Source organism: Castanea sativa, chromosome 1 (assembly GCF_040712315.1).
Source record: "Castanea sativa cultivar Marrone di Chiusa Pesio chromosome 1, ASM4071231v1".
Taxonomy (NCBI): Eukaryota; Viridiplantae; Streptophyta; class Magnoliopsida; order Fagales; family Fagaceae; genus Castanea; species Castanea sativa.
The window spans coordinates 89,592,957-89,601,272 of NC_134013.1; the positions used below are offsets into that span (position 1 = coordinate 89,592,957).

An 8,316-nucleotide genomic window follows, 5' to 3' on the forward strand; every position below is an offset into this window, starting at 1 on the left:
TTATTTGAGGATCATCTTGTGCAGAAACTTTGTCGTCTTTGATGCTTGATAGAGGAATTTGTTCATTTTGTTGCCTTTGTAACACCGCGTGACCATGCTCCTCCCATGTAAAACACAATGGGTAAATGTGACAGCTATAAAGTTTATAGCATTCACTTCTTTCAGTATCACGCTGCAAAGAAACAGTCAATTAGTTTGTTTCATATTCATAAGTAAGAGAAAATTATTGCAGAGCCAGCAGCAAATAAATATATTTGGTTAAGAAATCATAAATGTATAGGAGTACTGACTTGATAGCTTTAAATTTTGAATCAATTTTTCCACCATAATTCTCTGCTGCACCCCACTCAAAGATTCCAAGTTCATAATTGCATTATCAGCAACTATGACTGTAGATGGAGAGGAGGCATTGACCTGCAACTCAATAAGATATTGTAAGAATAGTATCAAGATAGCTCAGTTATAGTGCACCATCTCTGGTCTCCAATGTCTGTGGTTCTAACTTTACACCCAAGTGCCTCTCACTGAAAGTGATAAATTATGGTTCCAGTCCAAAAAACTGTCTCCCCACAAAAATTGGAGGTAAGACTGTTTACCAAATTACCTCTCCCAAACCCTACAAAAATGAGAGTTTGATGGACTGGGTACAAACTTTATTAAAAGAATAATATTAGGAAGCGTCTTTAATAGAGGTTATTAATTTTCAGGCAACAAGGTTGCAATATAAAACAGTTTGGAAAAACTACATTTTAAATCTTATATTTCAGGGGTGTAACGAATTGAACCTTAGCCCATTTAAGTGTAATGACATTGTGTTTAGGGTTTTAATATAGGGTGAGGCTTCAATTTATCACCATTCCAAACCTCGGGGTTTAATTTGATACACTCACGAACCTATAAGGTTTAAAATATAAGTTACCAAACAGTATTTGTGTAGTCCTTACAGGGGCCTCAAGCCCATATCAAGAGAAGGTCAAAATCTCATAGACTAAAAAAATTGGAAATAGGTGACTGTCTAACCCAACTACAAATAGGAGGGCCTCAAGAACAGGATGTATACCCAAACACGGCCATTTAAGCCAACTGCTGTCTCAAAGGAAAGCTTCTTCCCCAAAGCATCGAGAACTGGACATGTTGGTGAGTCAGGAGCCTAGAGACAAGACAAGAGATGTATCAATGTATCATTATAGCAAAGAGAAATTCGCAAGCTTTATAACTATGCTATATAGTGGGGTGCATAAGTTATGTTTACCCATCAAAAGGCGGGGGGCAAAAGTGCTATATAGTTACCATGAGTTCACGCACATATCTATATTTTAAAAAGATCTGTCAAATATCAAATATGAATTAAAGGGGGAGAAAAATTCTCACATTCTTGACAGACCAGTTGAAGATTCAAACATGTAGCCATCTTTAAGCTGGCCAAATTCTGCTGCTTTCCCACTGGCTGTAAAATGCAAAACAAGGTAATGAAAAGGTTAAGAGATAGTTCAAAAAATCAAATCAACAAGGAACCTTGGAAACTAATAAAAGTCAGAAACATGACAGATATATGCCATCAGTGCACATCAAACAAAATAAATAAATAATCAGAAACCAACCATTAGTGCATGATAACTTAGGATTCATGCCAGGGTTTGCCTTCACGACCTTAACATAGAGCAAAGTACCTATCTGCAGCACAGCACATTAACAAGAAGAAAAATATTGCAGAAGCAAACAAATAATTGATATAAGTCAATCATCATTTTCCACTTTGCATAAATCAAGAGACAGAAATATATTAGAGTAGAATCTGTCAATGATGTCAACACTACAATCACCTTTCTTAATTTTTTTTTTATTAAATTTTTTTTAAAGAGTACATCTTTTAATCCACAACAAAGAACTGACTATGGTATACAGCTAGTTCTTAGAGCAGTCAAACAAGGAAAGAAACTGTTCATGCTATTAACTCATTACCAAATATTCAGAAGAAAAGTGTAGTTTTTCCCTTTAATTTCAAAATTAAGAAGATTAATTTCTTTTTATAAGGAACTAGAATAGTGTGGAAAGAAATGCATCTAGCAAGTATAAGATGTAGAAGCCATATCTAGTTTACAGCTTCAACAATCTTATCTGTTGGAAAAAAGGATTCTGTCAAATCAAAAGGGCAATACCACAAGAAGTGGAACCATGTTTCCAATAGTAAGGAGATGTGTAAAACTATTTCTAAAAGATCTACACAGAGTTGAAGATGTTTATGCTTTTAACTAGTTCAAGAAGATCCATGACATCATCCATATATTGCAGGCAAACCACCAGCAGCAAAATGAAGACTAACTACTCTGTTTTCCTTGGATTGGTAAGTAACATATACACCCAGTGAGTCTTTAACTCACAATATCAGGACCATTTGAGCTAGAGCTCATTGGCAGCAAAATCAAGACCACTATTCAGGTTGCCTTCAGTGGTTTGAGTGAGAAATATTGGTTTTCTTTCTCTTACTTTTCAACAGAAAGACCTCGAAGAAGCAACTTTGAGTTTAGAATACCTCTCAGGCTTCTTCCCCTATGTGTTACAATCTAAAGAAAAATAATATAAGATGTAGGAAAACACAACGAATTGACTTCCCAGGCAATATGCATACGATGATGCATGGGTACATGATGTATCCATGGTTAAACTAAAGAATGGACAACCTTGTCTTTGCAATTAACATATAAGCATGACCTTAGACTTTCACACACCTCAAACTTTGGTATGTTTCTTCTAGTTCCTCCTTCAAATGCAAGCACAGGCAAAAATGCCAATCCAGGTCCCTTTTATTTCCACAAGCAAGTTCTGCAAGTGATGGACAAAAAGATCATAGAAAGTTGTTCTAAAGTTCATCAAAACACATAAAACTTTTTGACAATGGGTAATTTTATGTCCAAGAAAGGTATTATAAAGAAATTCAATGCAAAAAACCAGTAATTTACATAAAGAGGGAGTATTCACTTGGAACTTGGAAGCATACTTCCAAATTGTGGCCAACCCTAGCTAATAGGATCCATACCCAACCCCAAATTTTAGGGACTAAGGCTTTGTTGTTGTTGTGTCTATATACATACATACATACACACGCACACACATATATGTATTCATTCTAAAATTCAGATCCATTCAAATCTCCACGTCAACAGTGGTACCCCCTTTCTAAAAATACAGCAATATATATCATCATCAAGGTTGGGATGTCCAACTTGCAGTACACACACAATTTTTATTTTTTAAAAAACATACATAGATTCATAGGTAGACAGAAACTACAAGTAACTTTTTTAAGTCCTCAGAAAGGGAATTCAATCTCTACAGAGATAAGAACAACTGCTATAATTTCAAGAAATTCATAAATAAACTAGGGTACATAGACGGTAACAATTAAGGGACAAAATGGCTGCTCTGATTTTAAAAGCAACAAAGCTAAAATAGGAAGAAGTTTCTACTAGCAATGGAGGATTAATAATACCAAAGTCAATGATGTAATCAAGTAAAATTTCTTATATCTGCTTTAGAGTCCACCACAATTCCAAGAACAGAATCTCCTGCATGAGGCACATACTGTACAAAATAACAAATTCACAAAGAAGAGGAAAAATAAGAAAAATAGAAACTATTTGAAAGCCATGAGAAGGAACTACAACATTTTTTTTTTTTAGAAGTATGTGAAGGAACTAAAGCAATATGAACACTCCAGAGATCAATGTCACCCAATCTAATTGAAAGAATCAAAACACCACTGAAGTATACCACATAAAAAAGAAAACTATCCATTTTGAATACAGGGTTGTAACAATCACCAGTGAGCACATAACCTAAAACACTTCAAAATTAGTCTCAACTTCACAACCTCACCCCAACGCCACCGCGCCCCTCCCCCCCCCCGGGCAGCGCCCCTCCCCATGCCTTAGTCCCAATTTTTCAAGGTCAGTTATGGATCCTTAACAAATTAGTAAAGGTTAGCCACACACACACACACACACACACACATATATATATATATATATATATATATATATATTTTCTACCATTCTATTCTATCCAAAGGAATTGCCGCCTATAGATTATTGTCATCATTTTTATGTTTAACACTAATGCCTAGGATGCACAAATACTTCATTTGGAATGCCGTACCTGTGTTGTAATGGTGTCTTATTTGCTGTATCATGTTATAATTTTTCAATGTCCATGCATCCTAGATGGCTAGACTAATGCCTACTAGAATATATTGCAATTCCAAGTACCATCAGAATGAAAAATACACAAAAGGTAAGGTATCTGGCTATTAACCTATCAAAAAGAAAAAAAAGCTTACACAACATTAAGAATAATAGAATCATAATAAGGTAACAATACACCAGGACATGTAAAAATCACCCTTTTCTGGGAGTTTTCAACCCAATATTTATTTGGCTTTGAGAACCTGAGCTTCCAAGCCTTCATGACAGAAATAGCATCACAATTCTGGAAATTTACCCAAGCAAGATGAATGTCAATCAACCTCTAATCAATGAAAATGGAATGAACATACAATTTTTACTGTAAGCTGATTTTTTTTCACGAGGAATCAGCTACTTACCAATCACCTCTCCCAAAGCCCCGTAAAAGTGGGACCTTTGTGCACAAAATTTTATAGAAAAGAATAAAAAATAATAAAGTTTACCCATTTGACTCCTCTATCCCATTCAAGTGAAAAAAAAAAAAAAAAAGCTTAGGCAAAGAACAGACCTGTCGGAGACCACCACCGAGTTTTATGGCCTGTTTGGGAGTTCAGAGAAGGAGGGGAGTAGAAGGGAGGGGAGTAGTGGGGAGGAGAGTAGAGGAGAATGATTACCTTCCACTTTGTTTGAATGTTTTTATAATTAGTAAGGGGGAAGGGAGTAATTAGCCCTTCCCCTTATTTTTAACATTGTAATTTTATAAATATAATAAGGGTAAATTAGGTAATTTACTTTATCAATAATTTTATGTGCTCTACTCTCCCTCCAAATCTCTCCAATTTGGGGGAATTAAAAATGAGGGGGTTGGAAGTAGTTGAAACCCCTTCAAACTCCTCCCCCTCCTTCCTTAAAAAACTCCCAAATAAGATAATTGAATTACTCCCCTTCTCTCTACTCTACTCCCCTCATTTTTTAAACATCCAAACAGGCCATTAAGGTTTGGTTAGTCATGTTTGAGAGATCGAGAACGACGTCGCCTGGTACCTAAAGTACCCACCAAAGAATAAAATTGGTTAATTGGGTCACTGTTTGTAACTGGTGAGAAGCTTATAGAGAGAAAGATAAAATGCACTTACGACTAACAGGTCGACAAAGCTCGTTGATGAACTGGTGGGTTTGTCTTCCATTGTACACTTTTTAAAGAAAAGCCGCCGCGACTGTGTTATTTTTGTGTTTGAGAATCAATCAGCGATCAGAGATTGGGGTGGTGGGGATGTGAGAGCGTAAAGAAGAAAGAAGAGTGCATGGAATTTTGTTATTTGAAGTTTGAACACGGCAAGTTGTGTGTGAGGATCTAAACAATGGATAGTGGTGAGCTGTGTGACAAACGACCTGTCGTTTAGCAGTTGCTTTGATAATTTACACCTCAAAAAGCAATTTTGATACATGCCACCAAATCCTCACACTTACTAAAACCGCCACTTTTTTAAAAATCACAATTACAAAAAGTTAAACCAAACTCACCCTTAATCTTGATTTTGTGACATTTACTTCACCTGGTTTATAACACTCTCTCCTTAAGATGGAATATATATGTTGTGCGTGTCTATCTGGCAATGGATAGTATAAAAAATTAATAGAATCTAAGAGCTTTTAGTTAGGATATCAGCTAGCTGGTGATGTGAACTAACATGAAGGGTATGAATTACACCTGTTAAGTGGAAATTTATTTCAATGTCAAGTGTAAATTAGTTGTCACAGAAGAGCAAGGCAGCTAGTAGATGTGAAATGTGTAAATCTTGAAGGATTACACCCAAGTAGTCTTATATTCAGCTTCAACTGATGATCTGTTCTTGGACTTTCAAGAGATAAGAGAGTTACCAAGGGATACACAATACCTTGTTATGGATCTTTTGGTATTAGGGCATCCAGCTCAATCTGAATTAGTAAAGCTTTTAATAATAAAGTGCCTAAATTGGTTCATGAATTGGCTTAGTTTATGGACTAGGAAGTTCAAATCTAGCCCGATGAGAGTCAAATATAACATCATTATTTCATCATCTTTACTTGGTAAGTTTGACATTGCTAGCTATAAGTATATCATTCACACAAACAATCAAGGCAAAGAAAGTGTTCCCTTTTGTTCTAATGAACAAGGAATAATTAGATTTGGAGTTTAATAATTTAAAAAAAAAATTTAAAATTTAATAGTTACTGTGAAAAGAGAGGAGATTTAAACCCTAAATATCAAAGACAAATACCAACTAATTGAGTTACAAAACTCTTGATTAACAAATTTATTTACTATTCATTTTTGAGTCTATATTTAAAATTTTTTTTTTGTTGTGGAAAATGCATTAATTGGTTGTTGGAGCTTTATATCACCCAAGTATTATAAGCAAAAGTGTTTACACAAATCACACACTTTGCACTCATGTCGCCAAACACACCGACATCCAACGTGGTTCGATAGGGTTGCAGGTAGTCGGGATTGGTCTGAAGAAAGAAAAAAAGATAAAAAGAAGAGAGAGAAAGAGAGAGAGAGAGAGAGAGAAAAAAAAAAAAAAAAAGCTGGGCGGTGGCATAATTTACAAAATTGTCACGGCCTATTTCTTGAAAACAACTGAAAACATTTTTAAAAAAAAACTTTTCAGTTTTGGTGTTTGCATTTTTCAGGTAAGTTTTCAAAAATTTCAACCAAACAAGGTTTTCGTGGGACTCACCACATTTTATATTTGACACTTTCGGTATAGGTCGGTCATTTTTTCTCTGCAAATTTTCTACCAATTCTTATCTCAAATCTTAGTTGAGTCTTTACCATTTGCTACAGAGAGTCTATGCTTCTCAAAAGACTCAAATGATTATCGCTGGGTCAATCCACAGTTGTATTATTTCCTCACAAATCCTCTTTGATTCCTTCTCTCTCAAATTCGTCGCTATCGATTGCTGGGCCTAGTTTCTGTCTACAATTGTTCTACTATTACACATTTTACCATGGCTTTTACTACAATGACGATAAGTGTGCTTATGATTGGTAAACCGTTATTTTCATATTAGCTCATTACTTTTTCTTCATTATTCATAATTGCACGTATCAAAATTATGGTAAAAATTATGACACAAAAGTTATATTCATAGAAAGGTATAAGATTACCACTTCGTTGAGTCTCTTAGCATGCCGCAACAAATACTATTGAGATATCTCTTTGGTATGGAAATGACGTTTGTGTTTGGTTTGTGTAAATTTGTTTGGTACTCTTCTCTTTGATTTATGCTCTGTGGCAATTTTTGTATTTGGCTTTGGTTTGTTAGTTTGAGTTTGAAATCTCTTTGAAGGTGTTGTGTAGAATTTTTTTTTTCTTTGTTTTAGGTGCAGCCCCTAATCTTTATATTTTTTAGGGAGAGGTATTTTGGTGTATTTGAGATTTGGATTACGTAATGTGTCTCTACATCGTTTTTGTATTCGTCCAATTTGTTAGCAAAACTTTTTGTTCGTCGTCGCCCACAAACATAAACCAAATGCTAAACCACGTAAATTCTTAGTATTTTTTTTTTGGTATGTGGTTGTTTATTTTAGGGTTTTCTTTGTTCCTATTATTTATTTTTAAAAATTTTTCTCAAGCCAATAATATTTTTACAACCAATCATGGTATTCGAGCTTCCACCATTTACAACAAATTGGTACTATAGCGAAGGTTCACTACCTAGAAATTTGAATTTGTTCTCTTTGGAGATTTTATTGATTGGTTTGTGGATTTGATTATTGCGAAAAATTTCAAGTCAATCCTCAACAAAATCTTTTGTGGAGTACTCTGCAAAACCTATGGCAATGTCCTTTGCAAAAGCTTAAGTAGTTAGGACTATGATCTCTAATGCCAAATTTGAAGTAAAGAGACTTAATGAAATGTACAAGTTTGGCATGTGACATTGTGAAGTTCTAATGACACTCAAGTTTCATTATATTTGTACATTATATTTAGATCATTATCAAATATCAAATAATAATACTCAATATACTAACAAATTTATAATATAAGTCATAGCAACTTTCATTCGAAAGAGAGAAAAAAAAAAAATCACAAATCACAATTAGCATTAACATAAATGATATTATATAGGTCATATACTAACAATA

General features: G+C 34.5%; 1 pseudogene; it reads right to left on the reverse strand.

Annotated features, from left to right (window-relative positions):
* LOC142622280 (uncharacterized) lies at positions 1–5,368 on the reverse strand (annotated as a pseudogene).
* Between the last annotated feature and the right edge of the window lie 2,948 nt (positions 5,369–8,316).